At 50.3% G+C, this 22,141-nt stretch overlaps 1 protein-coding gene across 1 annotated transcript in view; it reads right to left on the reverse strand.

Annotated features, from left to right (window-relative positions):
- Positions 1 to 20,446: 20,446 nt before the first annotated feature.
- LOC142463288 (ATP-sensitive inward rectifier potassium channel 12) overlaps positions 20,447 to 22,141 on the reverse strand; it is a 33,831-nt gene continuing 32,136 nt past the window's right edge. Inside the window, exon 3 of the mRNA XM_075565829.1 lies at positions 20,447 to 20,511. The gene's annotated coding sequence lies outside the window, so the exon portion shown is untranslated. The remainder of the gene's footprint in view (positions 20,512 to 22,141) is intronic.

The raw sequence follows: 22,141 nt of genomic DNA on the forward strand, positions 1-22,141 counted from the left end.
GCGGTGTGAAGTTGCGGTGTGAAGTTGCGCTGGGCGGTGTGAAGTTGCGGTGTGAAGTTGCGGTGTGAAGTTGCGGTGTGAAGTTGCGGTGTGAAGTTGCGCTGGGCGGTGTGAAGTTGCGGTGTGAAGTTGCGGTGTGAAGTTGCGGTGGGTGGTGTGAAGTTGCGGTGTGAAGTTGCGGTGTGAAGTTGCGGTGTGAAGTTGCGGTGTGAAGTTGCGGTGTGAAGTTGCGGTGTGAAGTTGCGCTGGGCGGTGTGAAGTTGCGGTGTGAAGTTGCGCTGGGCGGTGTGAAGTTGCGGTGTGAAGTTGCGCTGGGCGGTGTGAAGTTGCGGTGTGAAGTTGCGGTGTGAAGTTGCGGTGGGAAGTTGCGCTGGGCGGTGTGAAGTTGCGGTGTGAAGTTGCGCTGGGCGGTGTGAAGTTGTGGTGTGAAGTTGCGCTGGGCGGTGTGAAGTTGCGGTGTGAAGTTGCGGTGGGAAGTTGCGGTGGGAAGTTGCGCTGGGCGGTGTGAAGTTGCAGTGTGAAGTTGCGGTGTGAAGTTGCGCTGGGCGGTGTGAAGTTGCGGTGTGAAGTTGCGGTGTGAAGTTGCGGTGTGAAGTTGCGCTGGGCGGTGTGAAGTTGCGGTGGGAAGTTGCGCTGGGCGGTGTGAAGTTGCAGTGTGAAGTTGCGGTGGGAAGTTGCGCTGGGAAGTTGCGGTGGGAAGTTGCGGTGGGAAGTTGCGGTGGGAAGTTGCGGTGTGAAGTTGCGGTGTGAAGTTGCGCTGGGCGGTGTGAAGTTGCGGTGTGAAGTTGCGCTGGGCGGTGTGAAGTTGCGGTGTGAAGTTGCGGTGTGAAGTTGCGGTGGGAAGTTGCGCTGGGCGGTGTGAAGTTGCGGTGTGAAGTTGCGGTGGGAAGTTGCGCTGGGCGGTGTGAAGTTGCGGTGTGAAGTTGCGGTGTGAAGTTGCGCTGGGCGGTGTGAAGTTGCGGTGTGAAGTTGCGCTGGGCGGTGTGAAGTTGCAGTGGGAAGTTGCGGTGGGAAGTTGCGCTGGGCGGTGTGAAATTGCGGTGTGAAGTTGCGCTGGGCGGTGTGAAGTTGCGGTGTGAAGTTGCGCTGGGCGGTGTGAAGTTGCAGTGGGAAGTTGCGGTGGGAAGTTGCGCTGGGCGGTGTGAAGTTGCGGTGGGAAGTTGCGCTGGGCGGTGTGAAGTTGCGGTGTGAAGTTGCGGTGTGAAGTTGCGGTGTGAAGTTGCGGTGGGAAGTTGCGGTGGGAAGTTGCGGTGTGAAGTTGCGGTGTGAAGTTGCGGTGGGAAGTTGCGGTGGGAAGTTGCGGTGGGAAGTTGCGGTGGGAAGTTGCGGTGGGAAGTTGCGGTGTGAAGTTGCGCTGGGCGGTGTGAAGTTGCGGTGTGAAGTTGCGGTGTGAAGTTGCGCTGGGCGGTGTGAAGTTGCGGTGTGAAGTTGCGGTGGGAAGTTGCGCTGGGCGGTGTGAAGTTGCGCTGGGAAGTTGCGGTGGGAAGTTGCGCTGGGCGGTGTGAAGTTGCGGTGGGAAGTTGCGCTGGGCGGTGTGAAGTTGCAGTGTGAAGTTGCGGTGGGAAGTTGCGGTGGGAAGTTGCGGTGGGAAGTTGCGGTGGGAAGTTGCGGTGGGAAGTTGCGGTGTGAAGTTGCGGTGTGAAGTTGCGCTGGGCGGTGTGAAGTTGCGGTGTGAAGTTGCGCTGGGCGGTGTGAAGTTGCGGTGTGAAGTTGTGGTGTGAAGTTGCGGTGGGAAGTTGCGCTGGGCGGTGTGAAGTTGCGGTGTGAAGTTGCGGTGTGAAGTTGCGCTGGGCGGTGTGAAGTTGCGGTGTGAAGTTGCGCTGGGCGGTGTGAAGTTGCGGTGTGAAGTTGCGGTGGGAAGTTGCGCTGGGCGGTGTGAAGTTGCGGTGTGAAGTTGCGGTGTGAAGTTGCGCTGGGCGGTGTGAAGTTGCGGTGTGAAGTTGCGCTGGGCGGTGTGAAGTTGCAGTGGGAAGTTGCGGTGGGAAGTTGCGCTGGGCGGTGTGAAATTGCGGTGTGAAGTTGCGCTGGGCGGTGTGAAGTTGCGGTGTGAAGTTGCGCTGGGCGGTGTGAAGTTGCAGTGGGAAGTTGCGGTGGGAAGTTGCGCTGGGCGGTGTGAAGTTGCGGTGGGAAGTTGCGCTGGGCGGTGTGAAGTTGCGGTGTGAAGTTGCGGTGTGAAGTTGCGGTGTGAAGTTGCGGTGGGAAGTTGCGGTGGGAAGTTGCGGTGTGAAGTTGCGGTGGGAAGTTGCGGTGGGAAGTTGCGGTGGGAAGTTGCGGTGGGAAGTTGCGGTGGGAAGTTGCGGTGTGAAGTTGCGCTGGGCGGTGTGAAGTTGCGGTGTGAAGTTGCGGTGTGAAGTTGCGCTGGGCGGTGTGAAGTTGCGGTGTGAAGTTGCGGTGGGAAGTTGCGCTGGGCGGTGTGAAGTTGCGCTGGGAAGTTGCGGTGGGAAGTTGCGCTGGGCGGTGTGAAGTTGCGGTGTGAAGTTGCGGTGTGAAGTTGCGGTGGGAAGTTGCGCTGGGCGGTGTGAAGTTGCGGTGTGAAGTTGCGGTGTGAAGTTGCGCTGGGCGGTGTGAAGTTGCGGTGTGAAGTTGCGGTGTGAAGTTGCGGTGGGAAGTTGCGGTGGGAAGTTGCGCTGGGCGGTGTGAAGTTGCGGTGTGAAGTTGCGGTGGGAAGTTGCGCTGGGCGGTGTGAAGTTGCGGTGTGAAGTTGCGGTGTGAAGTTGCGCTGGGCGGTGTGAAGTTGCGCTGGGCGGTGTGAAGTTGCGGTGTGAAGTTGCGCTGGGCGGTGTGAAGTTGCGCTGGGCGGTGTGAAGTTGCGGTGTGAAGTTGCGCTGGGCGGTGTGAAGTTGCAGTGGGAAGTTGCGGTGGGAAGTTGCGGTGGGAAGTTGCGGTGTGAAGTTGCGGTGTGAAGTTGCAGTGTGAAGTTGCAGTGTGAAGTTGCGGTGGGAAGTTGCGGTGTGAAGTTGCGGTGTGAAGTTGCGGTGGGAAGTTGCGGTGGGAAGTTGCGGTGGGAAGTTGCGGTGGGAAGTTGCGGTGGGAAGTTGCGGTGGGAAGTTGCGTGGGAAGTTGCGGTGGGAAGTTGCGGTGGGAAGTTGCGGTGGGAAGTTGCGGTGTGAAGTTGCGGTGTGAAGTTGCAGTGGGAAGTTGCGGTGTGAAGTTGCGCTGTGAAGTTGCGCTGGGCGGTGTGAAGTTGCAGTGGGAAGTTGCGGTGGGAAGTTGCGGTGTGAAGTTGCGGTGTGAAGTTGCAGTGTGAAGTTGCGGTGGGAAGTTGCGGTGGGAAGTTGCGGTGGGAAGTTGCGCTGTGAAGTTGCGCTGTGAAGTTGCGCTGTGAAGTTGCGCTGTGAAGTTGCGCTGTGAAGTTGCGCTGTGAAGTTGCGCTGTGAAGTTGCTTGTAGCTTCTCAGACTAGTCATTGTGTGAGCAGTGTGACCCCCTCCCCACCTTGGGGACCCCTCTCCCCGTCTGACTGACGGAAGCTGCGTGATTAGTTGCTGGGGGTCAGAGACGCTCAGAGACCCGCGTCAGCGCAGACATTGTGTTCATCATCACAGGAGAAGGAGTGTCACAGAGTGACACAGGGATGTGTGACTCGCAGTGACACAGCTGTGCAGGGGATGTGAACAGCAAGCTCACATGCAAGAGCCACACTCCTCTGTACCACCGTGGCCACACTGTCACGTATAACCCCCTGGGAACAACCTGTGGCTCTGATACCCTCGGGTGACGTGCCACTGTATGTATATGTAGTATAAAGTATACATATATATGTTCTATATACATGTAGTTTACGAATATATGTAGTAGCTAAAGAGGTGTAGTCGGAGGGTATGTATGTATGTATGTATGTATATATAGCAAATGGAAATATTACTGTATGCTCATTTGCATGTCATAGACAGGTCTGCAACCCCGCCTTTCACCATTATCCCCCAGCACACAGCACTTCCACTGCAGCAAGGGATTCTGGGAAATGACATGCAAATGAGCACACAGTGCCACCTTTTGCTTCAAAACCATTAACATGGTTCCCTATAGTGGGTGGGTTTACTGGCTATGCATCTTAAACCTGGCTGTGCTCAAAGCTGTGACCATGCAGCAAGCTTAAGCCTATAGGGAACCATGTTAATGGTTTTGAAGCAAAAGGTGCAAATAAGCATACAGTAATATTTCCATTTGCTATATGCTTTGCAGTGGAGGGTTTTTGTCACTTTTTTACCCACCATAACTAAACACACACACACACACACACACACACACACACACACACACACACACACACACACACACACACACACACACACACACACACACACACACACACACACACACACACACACACACACACACACACTTTATTTCATTGACTTGTCCCATTGTCCCGGAGAGGTCTGTCGGGACGCACAGTTGTCCCATATTTTGGTGCCTTGTCGTGAACTGCCTGAGCTGAAAATGATTGTAATAAAAACAGTCAGAGAAACGGAGCAGATTTCTGCGTCAGTGTAATAATTACCTTTTCCGATGTCTCTTTACTAAATTAATACAATATTAAAGTTAGGGAACTGCCTGCTCATATCGTAATACCGTGACACCCGCCCCTATAGACGTTACTCAGCACGCCTCTCTCCCCGCCCCGCCAATCGCAGAGAGGAAAAGAACCAAAGACTAAAACGGTTACACCGGAGATACCGTTCAGTTCGAAGCGTTCGCAAATCATTCATCGCACATTATGACATCATACTTGTTTTCGGAGTCCCGTATTATAAAAACTTCAATGTGACTGACAGACACACACAGACACACACAGACACACAGACGCAGACACACAGATGCAGACACCGACACACAGATAGACAGACAGACAGACAGACACACACACACAGACGCAGACACACAGGCAGACACAGACACACACAGACAGACACACACAGACAGACATACACACACAGACAGACACAGACAGACACACACACACAGACAGAGACACAGACAGACACACACAGGCAGATACAGACACACACAGACAGACAGACACACACAGACAGACACACACACACACACACAGACAGAGACACAGACAGACACACACAGGCAGACACAGACACTCACAGACAGACAGACACACACAGGCAGACAGACACCCACAGACAGACAGACACACACAGACAGACAGACACAGGTAGACACACACACACAGACAGACACAGGTAGAAACACAAACAGGCAGACACACACACACAGACAGACACAGGTAGACGCACACAGACACACACACAGGTTTTCCTTCTGTGACTTTCAGGTTTGAGAAGGTCATGTCATGAAGTCTAACTCAGCAGATTTCCCAGTCTTAAAGACATTTCTGTTACCTGGGTGAGATCTAAGTGTCTTCTCGTTCCAAGAGTTCCCCTTCCACTCCCTGACATGACACGAGAAGCATCGGGCAGAGTCAGGGACATTCATCCTGCCCTTGTCATAAACTTTTAACGCAGACAGAATGATGGGCCCATGGGATGAGCTGTTCGGGTGCAGCTCCATTAACCTTTTAGGTGCTGTGACCAGAACATGAAACCGGACTTGTTCAGGTAAGGGCGCTCCTCTGTAATGGGATGCCCCTTCTGCAGGGCAGATACTTAATTCTTTCTGCATACTTAAAACTGGGCTAAAATAACATTAGTAAACTAATTAAACCCTTAGTTGCTCAACACCAGTCCTCAAGACCACCCCAACAGGTCAGGTTTTCAGGATATCCCAGCTTCAGCATAGGTAGCTCAGTCTTTGACTGTGCCACTGATTGAGCCACCTGTCCTGAAGCAGAGCTATCCTAAAAACCTGACCTGTTGGGGGGCTTGAGGACTGGAGTCGAGAACCCCCTGCCTTAGTATAGTACATTTGGTGATGTTGCTGCAACATACTTGATGATGTTTGTAGACCACTATAACAGATATGTGGCCACAATTTGCTTCCTGTACAGCCCTGACCGTGTACACAGCGCTGTGCATAGAATAAGTCCCTGCCCCAAAGAGCTTGCACTCTAATGGCGGTGCTGAGGCATGAGGATATAAAGTGACTAGCCCAAGGGATTGGAATCCTGTCCAACCCGCTTCCGAGGCAGTGTTATTACCCCCAAGAGATGCCCCTTCCCTGACACACCAGGAGCCTGTTTCTGTACGAGAAACCGTTCAATCTCGCACGCGTCTCCTCCGAAGATTGGGAAGGTGCGTTTGCTGTCACCACCACTCTGGGATTTTGGCAAAGGAAGGAGGGGAACACACACACACGCCAGCTGGAGCCCCCCCCCCACCATCCCTGCGCCCCCCCGCTGTCAGAGTACTCCCAGAATACGCCAGCTTGACACTGTCCCCTGCGCGCTGACGGGAAGGAAGAGACGCTTTACCTGGGACCGTTCAACAGAACAGATCTGGGGGAAAAAAAACCCTCACCTGATGCGTCTGTGAAATCCCTGAATTAATTACCGAGCCGACTTTATCTCATAACGAGCAGATGTTATTTGTCGTTTCCATCCCACGTCAGGACCGGCCGCTCTGCGACAAGGCAACTTCTTCTTTTTTTCTTTTCTAATTTCTTTTACCTTTTTTGTTTCTGCTCTTAGGAAAGGTTGTAGCCTGCGTCACGCTCGGGGCGTTAGTAGGGCTGCTTTAGTCCACTTCAAACGCATTAAGTTTTGGAGGGGGAAATAGGAGGGGAGAATATGTGCTGCATTGTCACTTAGATTGTAAGCTCTGCGGGACAGGGACTCCTTTTCCTATTCTGACGCGCTTATTCCCATTGTGTGTTATAATATTGTGTCACGTGTGGTGTAAGACGCTATGTACCTGGATGACGCTATATAAATAAAGATATACATACATACATTGTCAGGACTCTATACATTGTAACTGACAGTGGATATGTAATAAAGATTGAGTTTTTAGCTGCCTGTCTCTTTCATTAAACATTTCATGCGGAATAAATCCTGCAAAAGTTCTCGCCTCGACATTTTGCTTCAGAAAGTGGGCTTCTATTTCTCTTTGTATTTGAGGCGGGGTGACAGGCCCGTCCCTAACTATGACCCGCCCTTAACCCCCCTCCCCCTCCCACAAACAAAATAATTCCCCTGAATTAGGAGAGGTTATAGGGAGGGGTTGTATGGGGTAATAGGAGGAGATATAGGGAGAGGTTATATAGAGCAATAGGAGAAGTTGGGAGCATTTACATTAGGCAATAGGCGTGATAGGGAGGGTTTATATGGCGTAAAAAGATTTATAGGGAGGATTATATGGCATAGGAGACATTATACGGAATGGCTATTATAGGGTGGGCAATAAGTAACTGACATGCACCTTGGTCCTAATGAAAACAACAAAAGACAGAAATACCCAATGCTACATCCAATGTGACAAAATATATAGTTAAATACCTCAATGTCAGTATTCTCATGCGTAAGGGTCATTTAGTTAAACCTTTGGCCAAAGCGTTATAAGCCTGCAAGCCACACCAAGGCATGACCAGTAAGCAGATCCTAACACTATACTCTCAGTTACCTCTGCTGGAGGGAGAATGGCCACAACGGACCTGTCCTGCACAGGAACATGAAAAAACCCTACTACTTAAAAAGTGGGGAGGGGTGAGCTTAAACCCTGGGAGGAGAGGCCACCAACCTCCAAACAACTGGTGTCAGTGGAAAATTAAAATGAATAAACACACAATCCCAGCTTTAATCTTTAAAGTTGCTGGCATTGCGTGTTTATTAATGTTGGTCCTAATGAAGCCTGATTAACAGACCCCTATAGTCTGCAGCGGTGTACATCACTCACCCCACAGAGGTACAACATACGTGTGTGTGATGTCCCGACAGACTAACAGGAACTGTTTAAGGTTACGCTTCATAAAGAGGTTATTTGTATTAGTGAAGCATGCAGCCCATATTCCAAGCCAATGAGAAAATAAAAAAATGATCTTCATACCGCTCAATTTGTCTCCCACCTATTCTTCCCGCCCGGGTCCCGTATTCCAGACATTGCTTTACAGAAGGTGCAGATATGGGTACCTGGGAGGAGGACACACTGAGAGGAGAGGATGCCAGGGGACATCAGCTCCTCGCCGAACTGATTGATTCAGACACAATGAAAGCTCTGGAGATGTGAGCCGTCTTGAGAAGACCGAGCACTTCAGAGACCCGCTTCTCCTGTTCTGTCCCAGGAGACATCCAGACAGTGATGGTCAGAGAGGATCCCACTCAAAGCTCCGGGAGTAAAGCAGGTGACAGGCGGGGGAGGTATCACTCATCTGATCTGGGCTGCACGGCGCACATGAGGGATATCTAGAGAAATAACATACTTACGGGATCATTCAGAGGTCCACTATTTTTTGGTTGTTTCTCTGGAGGTCAGAGATTGGCCAGAGACTGGCTTCTATACACACAATAGTTACAAGTCAACAGGTTCTCCTGAATACCCAACAAAATGTTACTGACGCAGACCCCTGACCTTCTAGGGACCTCTGTCATGCCATGTGACATGGCATCATATGTCAATGGCCAATGTCAACGGTCAATGGTATCCATGTCCGTACGGTCAGCCTGTTCCTGCAAACTGTAGGACGTGTCCAGATTGATCTTGCTCCCGTACACACCCTTATAGTTCAGAGGAATTTCCATGCGCATATTTGTGTGGGCTCCAGGAAAAAAACATTTAGCAATTTCTTTGTTTTCACGTGAAACTCTCTAAATGGAAAAAAAATAAACACTGCAATTACTGTGGCTCAGTTCCATGTGGGCACAGAGAGGTCAAGTGACACGGGATGGAAGAGGTAAGAGAAGGAATGGGACCCTCTGCCCGTTTCTACACAGTGTAGTGAGGGGCTTCAGCGACAGCACAGGGGTTAAACAAGGGGCATCTCTCCGGCACCATGGGTAGTGCGTTTCAAGCTGCCGCAGAATGTGAGTGCTGGGGTTGGCTGTGATGTGATGGATCCTGAGTGTAAATAATGACCAGGAGATACTCAGCCTGACTCTTATTTAATAAAAACAGAAACAATTCAGTGGAAGGACGGAATAAAAACTCTGCTTCCGGAATAAATCATGTAATATTGTCCTTCTCAACCCCTGTTGTAGGCGGAGTCCCAGGTGCCGACCTCTTAGCCTGCGGCGACGGTGCAGCGGCGCACTTGGCGTGGTCGAATACATGATAGTAGGTGCACATGTCCACAATACGCGTGTGTGTGAGCGCACGCGCATGTGCGCTTTCCAATGCTCTGCGCTTGGGGAGACAGGCAAAATTGATTTCTAAGCTGTCCTAAAACTGTCAGTGCCCTATTTCAGGGGTGGCCAACTCCAGTCCTCAAGGGCCACCAACAGGCCATGTATTAGGGACATCCCTGCTTCAACACAGGTGGCTCAATCAGTTTCTGCTACAGCACAGGTGGCTCAATCTATGACAGAGTCACTGATTGAGCCATCTGTGCTGAAGCAGGGATATCCTTTAAACCTGATCTGTTGGTGGCCCTTGAGGACTGGAGTTGCCCAACCCCTGGAATATACAGTGACAGGGTGCACTGTTGGAGACCAAAAGGAGTAGCAAAACAAACAGCAATGGTTTACGCAGCTCAGAACCTTAGCAGCAATGGGCTTCTGCTTTTTGGAGAGGACAACACTGCCTGTCTCTGAAACAATCTAAGCCGCATCAATCTACCCCGCAGCGCCTTCTGTATCGGAGACACCGGGAATCTTCTGCCGCCCTGTGCCAGATTAGGCCAGTTATAGAATCTCGGCCGCGCCTGCTGCCGCCGCGTTCATTATCCGCCTTCGTTCTATTCCTCCCCGAGTTTCCATTTGATTCCATTATTTTTTTATTAGCATCCATTCTAATAATAAAACTCCCGTGTGTCCGGTGTCAGCTCTGTGGATGCATTATCAGGGCCCCCGGAGCCCGCGCTCCTCTCCTAACTTGGTTACATTTGAATTATTAACCTTAATGACAGTGTGAGCCTCGGATGCATTGGGACGGGGATGGAAAGTTAAGGCGATTTGAAAGAGAGAAATTCATTTTTTTTTGTACCATATATACGTTAGACTGGAATAGTATGGGATTTAAACAACAAACCCTGAGTCCTCGTTCCTTTTTGTATTTTTTCTTTAAACTCCCCTTTTTTCCCAGGAGGATAACCAGGGCATCCCCCGATGCTGACCCGCGCTAATTTCAGCTACTTACCCGATGATGTATATAGGTATTTGCAGGAGCTCAAATGCTTGATCCCATAGATTCATCCATATAGAGCTAACCACACAAGGGGGATATATTCAATTAGAGCGTATTTCTCAATCTTCACATGCGTTGGTTCAATAATTCCCTGGGGGTATGGGGTGAAAGTATCATAACTCCCCATCCTCCTTGGGATGGCCCATAATAAATGAGAGTACTCACTGTGTTCCCCTGTGTGTCCTCAGGCGTGCAGCCGCGTCCAGAGTCCAGAGAATGTCCAAAGTAGTTGTGTGTGGCGCACAGCAACAAAGCTTTCCAGATGAGGTTTAGTCTCCTTCCCGTGAAACATTATCCATTGTGGCTTCCTACTGGCCCACGTGATGGGGGAGACTTAAATCCAAGCATGTTTTTATATAGGATTGCAGCAGGGGGTCTCTGGAGCTGAACCCTGTTACTTTCAGCTCTGGGGACCCCCTGCTTCCGGAGAGACTTGCCTCCAAATTAGATGCCTGTGCCAGCTCTCCTCAGCTACCAGGGTTCACATAATGGCCGGTGTTCAAAACTCCCACGCCAACGAGCCAATAGGAAGCCGTGATGTCAGCAGTGCAGCTTGCTATTGGCCCATGTGACGCGGGAGCTTTAAACTTTAAAGCCCGGCTTGCTCAGCCGGAGCGGCTACCAGCACCCTACTTTGGAGGTAAGTGTCTCGGAGGTAGGGGGTTCCAGCCAAACCTGATGACGTCACGGCTTCCTATTGGCCAGCAGGGAGCGGGAGCGGGAGCTTTGAAACTCCGCCATAGAGTGAAGCCTGGTAGCCAAGCAGAGCGGCTACTGGCACCTACTACGGAGGTAAGTATTTATGGAAGCAGGGGGTCCCTTAGCTTAAATTAATGGGGTTCAGCTACGGAGACCCCCTGCTTCAATCCTGGGTACAAAAAAATAAGCTTGGATTGACGCTAGTAGGTTCTATGCCGCAACATAGGTTGGGCTTGCAGTAAATTGTACACAATGGGACACTTTCTGCGTCATTTGTGACAACGGTTTAATAATAGGATATGTTTAATGGCTTGGAAATGTAGGCCAAAGCCTTTCTGCGAAAACTACCATGAATATTTCAGGACATGGCACAGCTGCTGCTTGTGATGACGAGTTGGTCCATGGCTCAGATTGAGAGAACGCAGTCGCTGTTTCGGAGGCCGGCTGACCAGAGGTTTCGGGGTTTGTAAGACGTGAGGATGTCAGTGATGCGTGCGTCATCGGGCTGAATAAAGGCAGAAAAGGGAAAATTATATATTAAAAAAAAAACAAGATATGTATGTGTGGGCAGCCCGGGTGCCTCTGTCATTGTGTCATTGTGTCAGTGTGTTATTACGTGAAACATTGAGGTAGCTCTGAAATGGAGAAGTTTCCTTTAACAAATGGGACAGTCAAGCAAAGTACTTGATCAGGAGTGGCCAACTCCAGTCCCCAAAGGCCACCAACGAGTCAGGTTTTCAGGGTATCCCTGCTTCAGCACAGGTGGCTCGATTTGAGCCACCTGTGCTGAAGCAGGGATACCCTGAAAACCTGACCTGTTGGTGGCCCTTGGGAACTGGAGTTGGCCGCCCCTACACTAGATGTTAAACATGATCCATATTTTCTTGTGTCCGGTCTCAAATTATTCTTTGCAAACTGAATTTGTTTCTTGTGGGAATCTTAGGGGTTTAATATTTCCAAAGCAACCAGACTACTGAGTAATCTGGTCCATATCCCTGTTACTGAGTAATGTGTTACCTGGTCCATATCCCTGTTACTGAGTAATATGTTACCTGGTCCATATCCCGTTACTGAGTAATGTGTTACCTGGTCCATATCCCTGTTACTGAGTAATGTGTTACCTGGTCCATATCCCTGTTACTGAGTAATGTGTTACCTGGTCCATATCCCGTTACTGAGTAATGTGTTACCTGGTCCTTATCCCGTTACTGAGTAATGTGTTACCTGGTCCATATCCCTGTTACTGAGTAAGGTGTTACCTGGTCCATATCCCTGTTACTGAGTAATGTGTTAGCTGGTCCATATCCCTGTTACTGAGTAATGTGTTACCTGGTCCATATCCCGTTACTGAGTAATGTGTTACCTGGTCCATATCCCGATACTGAGTAATGTGTTACCTGGTCCATATCCCCATTACTGAGTAATGTGTTACCTGGTCCATATCCCCGTTACTGAGTAAGGTGTTACCTGGTCCATATCCCCATTACTGTGTAATGTGTTACCTGGTCCATATCCCTGTTACTGAGTAAGGTGTTACCTGGTCCATATCCCTGTTACTGAGTAATGTGTTACCTGGTCCATATCCCTGTTACTGAGTAATGTGTTACCTTGTCCATATCCCTGTTACTGAGTAATGTGTTACCTTGTCCATATCCCTGTTACTGAGTAATGTGTTACCTTGTCCATATCCCTGTTACTGAGTAATGTGTTACATGGCCCATATCCCCGTTACTGAGTAATGTGTTACCTGGTCCATATCCCTGTTACTGAGTAATGTGTTACCTTGTCCATATCCCTGTTACTGAGTAATGTGTTACCTTGTCCATATCCCTGTTACTGAGTAATGTGTTACCTTGTCCATATCCCTGTTACTGAGTAATGTGTTACCTGGTCCATATCCCTGTTACTGAGTAATGTGTTACCTGGTCCATATCCCTGTTACTGAGTAATGTGTTACCTGGTCCATATCCCGTTACTGAGTAATGTGTTACCTGGTCCATATCCCTGTTACTGAGTAATGTGTTACCTGGTCCATATCCTGTTACTGAGTAATGTGTTACCTGGTCCATATCCCTGTTACTGAGTAATGTGTTACCTGGTCCATATCCCTGTTACTGAGTAATGTGTTACCTGGTCCATATCCCCGTTATTGAGAAATGTGTTACCTGGTCCATATCCCTGTTACTGAGTAATGTGTTACCTGGTCCATATCCCTGTTACTGAGTAATGTGTTACCTGGTCCATATCCCTGTTACTGAGTAATGTGTTACCTGGTCCATATCCCGTTACTGAGTAATGTGTTACCTGGTCCATATCCCTGTTACTGAGTAATGTGTTACCTGGTCCATATCCTGTTACTGAGTAATGTGTTACATGGCCCATATCCCCGTTACTGAGTAATGTGTTACCTGGTCCATATCCCGCTAAAACGAATAGGAGATTCTTTTTTTTATATAAATCGGGAGCAATTATTGCTGGTCTCAGTTTTGCAGACAGGAGGCGCATAAATACCCGCTCCCCTCCCCTGCTGTTTCTGCCTGTGATATATACATTGTGCGTGTTGTAGATATGCCCTGCTCTGCACATTACACACTGCTCTGCATATTACACATTACTCTGCATATTACACATTACTCTGAATATTACACTCTGCTCTGCACATTACGCACTGCACTGCCTATTACATACTGCTCTGTACACTACACATTGCTCTGCATATTACACAGATACAGGTTGCTCCCTGTTCTGTACGGTTCACACGCCATTACTCTGATCTCCGTGGTCAGCAGAGCCGTGTCCAGCGGTGAAGGGTTCATGTCCGCTGCGTGTAACAGAGCAGCCTGTGTTTATTTGCGCTGGGTCAGTGTCAGAGGCAGCAGGTGCTGACCCCAGTGTAAATACACAGCTGAAATCCGGTGCCTGGCAGTGTTTCTGCGCAGCGTGTGCACAGGCAGGCGTTACCCATTCACTGCGGGACAGAGCTCAGCAGAGCAGGCATACTGCGGAGATGGGGTCGGCAACGCGGGTCTTATCCGGGCGTTACTGCTCCTGTGCATTGTGTCAGCTCCTCTGCAGTGTGCTCATTTGCATGTCATTTCCCAGAATCCCTTGCTGCTGTGGGAGCACTGTAAGCTAGCTGATAATGGTGAAAGGCAGGGTGGCAGGCCTGTCTATGACATGTGCATGTGCTCACAAGTGATCTTTTTAGTTGTTATATATATATGTCTTCTTAGTGTTGCCGACACTGTAGCCTGTGCTCACATTGAACCTGCTCATCCAGCGGGCTCTCCCTGCATCCTAATCTCCCTGCAAGCTGCCTCCACTCCCTGCATGTCAATGCGTACTTAAGTCATGTGCCCCCCCTATATTGGGTGGGATCAGGGTTGCCGCCTTCTGTTGAAGGCTAACCCGGAAATATTTTTTTTTTAATATTTATCTTTTTTATATATTTATTTCTCTTACCTTCGGCGGCGACGTCATCTCCCGGCATCTCCCCCTACAACTCCCATCAACATGGCTGCACGACGTCAAGTGGCTCTACCCAGCTCCCTGTGCCGGCCTGAGAGACTAAGCACTGCCAGGGCACATAACTAACCTGACGTGACCTTCTTTAGAGCCAGGTAAGGAGGGATATAGATATATAGACCGTGTAAGTGTGTGTACATGTTTATGTATATATAATATATAATGTGTGTGTTTATATATGATATATAGCATATATATATGTGCATGTATACGTTTTTATGTATCTATAATACAAAACGTGTGTATACTGTATATGTGTGGTCCTATCAGAGAGCTGTACAGTGTCCCGACGTGGGAAGGACAGTAGCAGAGGTCAAACAAGCACAGTACAGGATGTTATTATATTAGTTACATTGCAATAATGAAGATTGAAGGTAGAAGTAGGGGCTGTGAGGCACATATAGTGATAAACACCTACGGGTTCTGCCACGCCTTCTGTGAGAGATTTGTTTCGCTCTGGAACATTGTATTGAACCAGTTTCAGTTGCAGTGTGGACACAAGGGGACACACCGTATTGCTAACAGCTGCAGTGCGCAGAGCTGGGAGGGGCGAGCTTCCAGTGCCAACGCTTTGCTTTCTCAGCTGGGTGTGAGGAGCCGAGGACGGGTCACTGACAGGACACAGCTCGGGTCAGGGGTCGAGCACAACACACACGTGATCATGCTGTGTATGACACAGGTGGGATGTTAAAAATGGCATTCTCCTTTATAACCAGTGGTGCCTGACACTGTCCCTTTAATCTGGGGACAGGTGGCTCTGCAGTGTGACGCTGAGAGCTCTCCCTGGGGACCCATATTTACAAAGCGGTTCTCTGGCATTGGACATATTCTGGAACCGGAGGACGCCTTACAGTACAGTTACATGAACAGAGCTCTGCGTAGTGTAGCCCCCTCTTGGATGGCTACTGGTTTCCATAAGGGGTTAATTGCCTTAAGGGGTTAACTGGGTGGGCTCACTCAGGTTTCACCCCTCCCCTTGCTACCGTGTGATGTATAATGTCAGTGTAAGGGTATAAATAGTTCCACCCTTTGATCTAGAAGCAGGTTCTTCAGAGTTCTGACTGGGGTCCTCAATGTAAGCCCTGTATACAGTACAAGTTTGTGTCTTGTCTGCAGCTAGTTATGTCTATGTCACTGTGTATTGTTTTCCAGTTTAGTAACTTGCTCTGATCATTAGCCAGTGTCTGTTAAAGGATCAGGAAGACTATGTTTGCAGGGGAAGGAGGCATCGCTGTTCAGTCTCATAAGTTTGCCCTCACAGCAACCGGTACTCGTATTGAATCGGCCCCACCGAAATGTTCTTCTCTGTACAAGCTATTCCACCAAATCCTTATACAATGGGTAATTAAGCCAAGTACGTCCTCTGTATAGGACCGGAACCTACCAAAGGATTTTCCCCTAAGGTGATTATACTTTGCCACGTGTATTCTGTTGTGAATGTCTATGTCACTTGTTTCTGGACGGATGTTCAATAAACACTTTATTTTATAAATGTTCCTGGCGCCCATTTCTATGCTACACTTTCATCCACCCCCCCAGCCCCCCACCGAGCCATGCCCCGGCCCCCCACCGAGCCATGCCCCGGCCCCCCACCTAGCCATGCCCCGGCCCCCCACCTTGCCATGCCCCGGCCCCCAACCTAGCCATGCCCCGGCCCCCCACCTAGCCATGCCCTGGCCCCCAACCTAGCCATGCCCTGGCCCCCCACCTAGCCACGCACGGGACCCCACCTAGCCAAGCCCCGGGCCTCCATCAAGCCATGCCCCGGGCCCCCATCTAGCCACGCCCCAGGCCCTCACCTAGCCACGCACGGGACCCCACCTAGCCAAGCCCCGGGCCTCCATCAAGCCATGCCCCGGGCCCCCATCTAGCCACGCCCCAGGTCCCCACCTAGCTACACCCCGGGCCCCCCCCCTAGCCACCCCCTGGCCTCCTCACTTAACCACACCCTGGCCCCCCCCACTTAACCACACCCCGGCCCCCACTTAACCACGTTTCGGCCCCCCCTTAGCCCACAGCAGCCATATGGCTGAGAGACTGAGCATTTACTTTATGGACTAATCTGATGTGACCCCATGTACAGCCGGGGCCGGGAGTTACAGCAGTAAATACGGGCTCAGAAGCTGACCTAACCAGGGGACAGCTGCAGTGTGTGTGTGACACGTATCTTAGCACTGAATGAGTTCTTCTTTCCCACCTTCTAATAGCAAAAAAAGAACTGATTTGAGAAATCCCAAAAGAACTGAAACAGACCAGGGAGTGGTGCGGCGAAGGGAACTTTCTACCCCCTGTACCCACCCTGTGCCCACCCTGTGCCCACCCTGTGCCTCTGCAGAGTACACCCTTTTAACCCCTTCATATCGGGGGGTCCATGCCACTCTGCAATTCCACAAAGACTGAAAGGGTTAAGTCTGGGCGGGTATTACGACACCCCGTGTAAGTACGTGGCACACTCGCAGGTGTGCGTGTTCCCAGACAATGGGAAGACTTCCTTTTTGTCCCTAATTTGAGTGGCATTTTGTGCCTGTGCCGGGAGATCAGAAATAGAACATTTCCCTGCTTGATGGCACAAAAGTCTCACTCCCCGCAGGCTAATTACTAATCTCATTTCTCTGCAAACTGGCAGCTGAAGTCATTTCATCTCAATTAAAGTTCTCGTGCATTTCTCCAGCAAGATTTAGTTGGTCCTTAAAAAAAAAAAGAGAAAGGTTCTCCTGTGTGTGTAGCTGCACGCACTGCGGAGGGACGGACAGAGTGCAAGCTCTTCTGCTCAGGGATTCCACTCTGCTTATTTTAATAGGACAGTGTTGTAGCGGTAGGCGTTTAACCCCTTCAATGCCGGCAATGGGGTTAGTATAGAGACGTATTTATAACGCGTGATGCCAAAATCCAGTACGGAAGTGCGACGTCATGATGAATGATTTGCAAATGTTTCACGCTGAACGGTGCCTCCCGCTTTGGTTTTTATCCTCTCTGCGCTCGGCCGGGCGGGGAGAGACGCGCGCTGATCTAACGAGATAGCGGCAGAAGAAGAAGTAACACTTATAGGGGCGGGGGGCACGGTATTATGAGATGACTAGGGCGTCTCCTAACTTTATTATTTGATAATCTATCGGAAAAGGGAACTATTACACTCACGCAGAAATCCGTTACGTTTTTAGGACAGATTTCATTGCAGTCATTTTTATATTAAAAATATATTATATTTATATTAAAAACAAAGGAAGCGCAAAAAAGGAAAAGCGCACACTCAGTCAAATATAATGAACACTTTTATATATTGACTTAATAAAAACTCACATAATTAAAAAATAGTCCATATAGACTCAAATGTCCTCAGAGCCAAGGCACTAGTGGTGCGGGGTTCCCATTACCAAAACCCACAGGTAAATAGATGGAAAAGAGAATCCGTCCAGGGATAATGCTAGATGTTACACAGCTCACATATGGTAGAGGCCGCACCCCGTGCAAGGCTTGGGAATGACCGCAGCTGGCTGAGCTCTCGTCGTCACGTCTGCTCTCCGCTGCGTGATGGCGTCACCTCTACGCGTTTCGCGTCATATGTTCATTATATTTGACTGATTGTGTGCTTTTCCTTTTTTGCGCTTCCTTTTTTTTTTACATACATGTTCCGGTTTAACCCCGCTGATCACGGGAGAGTGGAAGCAGCAGAGGGATACCACCAGCTTTGAGTACTAAGGGCCTCATGCAGAGAGCAGCGCTATTTAAAATCTCGCCATTTTCCGGAGAAAATCGCGCAAAAAACAGCTGAAAATGGAGAGGAAGGAAAAACGCGCCATTTTTTTTTTTCTATTTGAAAATCTCGCCGCGCGGCTGGCGAGAAACTACATCTCGCCAGTCTGAAAAATATCCGAATTCAGAAAGGCGCGCTCGCCATCTAGCGGCTGTTTTTGGCGCGATTTTCTTCAATTTTCTCCGCCAACTAAAGTTGGCAAGAAGCAGGAGCTCGCCGGCTATAGGGGGAAAAAAAAATGCGCGATTTTTTTTTCTTCCCTTTCAGCTGCGCGCATCTCCTCATTTACAATTCTCCACATGCAGTAATGCTAAAATAGCGGATTTCGCCCATTTCTGCATATGGAGAATAAAACTCTCCATTAAAGCTACTTTTTATTCCCCTCTCCAATTTTAAATAGCGCTGCTCTCTGCATGAGGCCCTAAGGGACTTTATTGGGACTGTGCGCATTTTACTCTTCTCTTATTAATAACTTTGTTTTTATTGGTAGAAGGCAATAATCTCATGTTACATACGTATAACAAATCACTTATGATATGCAAAGTCATATTAAGTTCAGGCATTTCACGTCAAGGCGGTAAAATACGGGACAATGATGCGTCCCGACCGACCTTCCCAGGAGAAGTCACTGAAATAAGGAACAATTCCATATATTATATGGGATACCTGGACACCCTAATGTAATGGAGCTGCGTTGCTGTACAGAAAGTTAGTGAAATAATTGTCCTGTGCGGCGTAGAAATGAAACCCCCTGAATTTCTGTATGCAACATCAATGGGACGGCAAACTGATTTTCTGTCGGACTCACTGAATTTGGGGTCAGTCTCAATTTTTGTTTTATCTTCTTCAAACCCTCTACTTTGTTTCTCTCTTGTTGTGTCTGTCTCTCTCTCTCTTCCTCTCTCTCCTTTGTTTCTCTCTTGTTGTGTCTCTCTCTCTTCCTCTCTCTCCTTTGTTTCTCTCTTGTTGTGTCTCTCTCTCTTCCTCGCTCTCCTTTGTTTCTCTCTTGTTGTGTCTCTCTCTCTTCCTCTCTCTCTCTCTTCCTCTCTCTCCTTTGTTTCTCTCTTGTTGTGTCTGTCTCTCTCTCTTCCTCTCTCTCCTTTGTTTCTCTCTTGTTGTGTCTCTCTCTCTTCCTCTCTCTCCCTTCCTCTCTCTCCTTTGTTTCTCTCTTGTTGTGTCTGTCTCTCTCTCTTCCTCTCTCTCCTTTGTTTCTCTCTTGTTGTGTCTCTCTCTCTTCCTCTCTCTCCCTTCCTCTCTCTCCTTTGTTTCTCTCTTGTTGTGTCTGTCTCTCTCTCTTCCTCTCTCTCCTTTGTTTCTCTCTTGTTGTGTGTTTCTCTCTTCCTCTCCCTCCTTTGTTTCTCTCTTGTTGTGTCTGTCTCTCTTCCTCTCTCTCTCTCCTTTGTTTCGTCTGTCTGTCTGTCACAGATAAATGCTTATGGGGTATCCAGCTCTGGGTCCTTTTAGCTCACGGTTCCTTGACTGTTTTGGAAGAGATGCTAAAGAGACAGCCCAAGCAGAGAATTTTTTCTGTGATTGTTTTACTTATTTTTTTTAACATAGATGTGAAGCAGGAGGTCTCCACAGTTTAACCCCATTCATTTCAGCTTCGGGGACCCCCTGCTCCCGGAGATACAGACCTCCGAAGCGGGTTCCAGTAGCCGCTCCGCTCGAAGGGTTCACGTAATGGCTGTGTTTCAAAGCTCCCGCTCCCTGCGAGCCAATAAGAAGCCGTGATGTCATCCGGTGCGGCTTCCTTATTGCGCCACGTGACGCTGGAGCGTGAAACTTGCAGGAGATACCGGCAGCCCCTACGGGGAGGTCAGTATCTCTGGAAGCAGGGGGTCCCCGGAGCTGAAATTAATGGGGATCTGCTCCGGCGGCCCCCCAGCTTCAAACCTATGTTAAAAAAAAACAAATAATTTGAGGAAAATAAATCGCCCACTTGGATTGCTGCTTTCATAGTTCAGTTTGAAGCAGGATTGTCATTTACGAGGTCCCCTCTCGCCAGCGGTCGTTCACTTTATCTGATCTATGGGGGGGGGGACATTATTTTTTATGAACTTCCCTCTCTGCTTCTTCTCAGCGACCCTCCAAACGTCCCCTCAATAGCCAAAGAACCCCCCCTCTTTCCCCCCTCTCCCACCCCCCCCCCCCTGGAAAAATAATGTTTGCAAGCACACCCAGCATAATATTACAATTTATTTTATTATTGATATAATAAATGTCCATTAAAATAAAACGCCCGTAAAACAAACAAAAGTGGAAGAAATCCCTCGGCTTTCTGCAGCTGCAAGAAAGTGTGTGAAAAACACAAATTAGTGACAAGAGCGAGGACAATAATGTGTCTTTTGAAACAATGAATAAACTGGGGGAGGGGGGGAGCAGGGGAACGGGGGAGGGGGGGAACGGGGGAGTGAGCAGGGGTACGTCTGTAGAGGCCGCTTATTCCTAGAAGCGAATACAAGGCCTGGCTGGGTCAGCAGCGCTGTGCGGTCAGGCAGCTCGGACAGTGAAAGGTTAATGAACAAGTTCTGAGTTAAGAAATGCAGGAGAGAGGCTTTAACCTCTCGGTGTCCTCACTGCGCCTATCACACATTTATATCCGAGGGGAGGGGCAGCTCTAGAGGTTAAAGGCAGGAGCGGCCAACCTGTGACACACAGTATTTGTAAAGGCCCGAGTCCATCCCTGCGTCCATACCTCATCCGCCCCCACCCAGCCGGCGTCGAAGGGTGGGCCCAACTTCCGCATCCGCCCGCGGAGCCCAAGACCCCCTCCACCGTGGGTCCCCATGGGCGGACGTTTAATTAGCGAGGGGGAAGGGGATTGAGGGAGGAGTGATGGGGGGGGAGGGAGGAGTGATGGGGGGGGGAGGGAGGAGTGATGGGGGGGGAGGGAGGAGTGATGGGGGGGGAGGGAGGAGTGATGGGGGGGGAGGGAGGAGTGATGGGGGGGAGGGAGGAGTGATGAGGGGGGAGGGAGGAGTGATGGGGGGGGAGGGAGGAGTGATGGGGGGGGGGAGGGAGGAGTGATGGGGGGGGAGGGAGGAGTGATGGGGGGGAGGAAGGAGTGATGGGGGGGAGGAAGGAGTGATGGGGGGAGGGAGGAGTGATGGGGGAGGGAGGGAGGAGTGATGGGGGAGGGAGGGAGGAGTGATGGGGGGGAGGGAGGAGTGATGGGGGGGGGAGGGAGGAGTGATGGGGGGGGGAGGGAGGAGTGATGGGGGGGAGGGAGGAGTGATGGGGGGGAGGGAGGAGTGATGGGGGAGGGAGGGAGGAGTGATGGGGGGGAGTGATGAGGGGGGGTGATGGAGGGGGGAGGGAGGAGTGATGGGGGGGGAGGGAGGAGTGATGGGGGGGGAGGGAGGAGTGATGGAGGGGAGGGAGGAGTGATAGGGGGGAGGGAGGAGTGATGAGGGGGGGGGAGGGAGGAGTGAGGGGGGGGAAGGAGGAGTGAGGGGGGGGAAGGAGGAGTGATGGGGGGGAGGAGTGATGGGGGGAGGGGAAGTGTGTGTGTGTGTGTGTGTGTATGTGTGTTGAGGGATTGAGTGAGAGGAAGAGGGGTTGAATTGAGTGGGGGGGGGAGGGAGGAGTGATGGAGGGGAGGGAGGAGTGATGGGGGGAGGGAGGAGTGATGAGGGGGGGGGGGGGAGGAGTGAGGGGGGGGAGGGAGGAGTGATGGGGGGAGGAGTGATGGGGGGAGGGGAAGTGTGTGTGTGTGTGTGTGTGTGTGTGTGTGTGTGTGTGTGTGTGTGTGTGTGTGTGTGTGTGTGTGTGTGTGTGTGTGTGTGTGTGTGTGTGTGTGTGTGTGTGTTGAGGGATTGAGTGAGAGGAAGAGGGGTTGAATTGAGTGGGGGAGGGGGGGGGGTGCAGTAGGACCGTGGCCCACCCAAAAATGTGTGCCTGAAAAGTGGCATGCC

The sequence above is a fragment of the Ascaphus truei genome, chromosome 11 (assembly GCF_040206685.1).
Source record: "Ascaphus truei isolate aAscTru1 chromosome 11, aAscTru1.hap1, whole genome shotgun sequence".
In the NCBI taxonomy this organism is placed as follows: domain Eukaryota; kingdom Metazoa; phylum Chordata; class Amphibia; order Anura; family Ascaphidae; genus Ascaphus; species Ascaphus truei.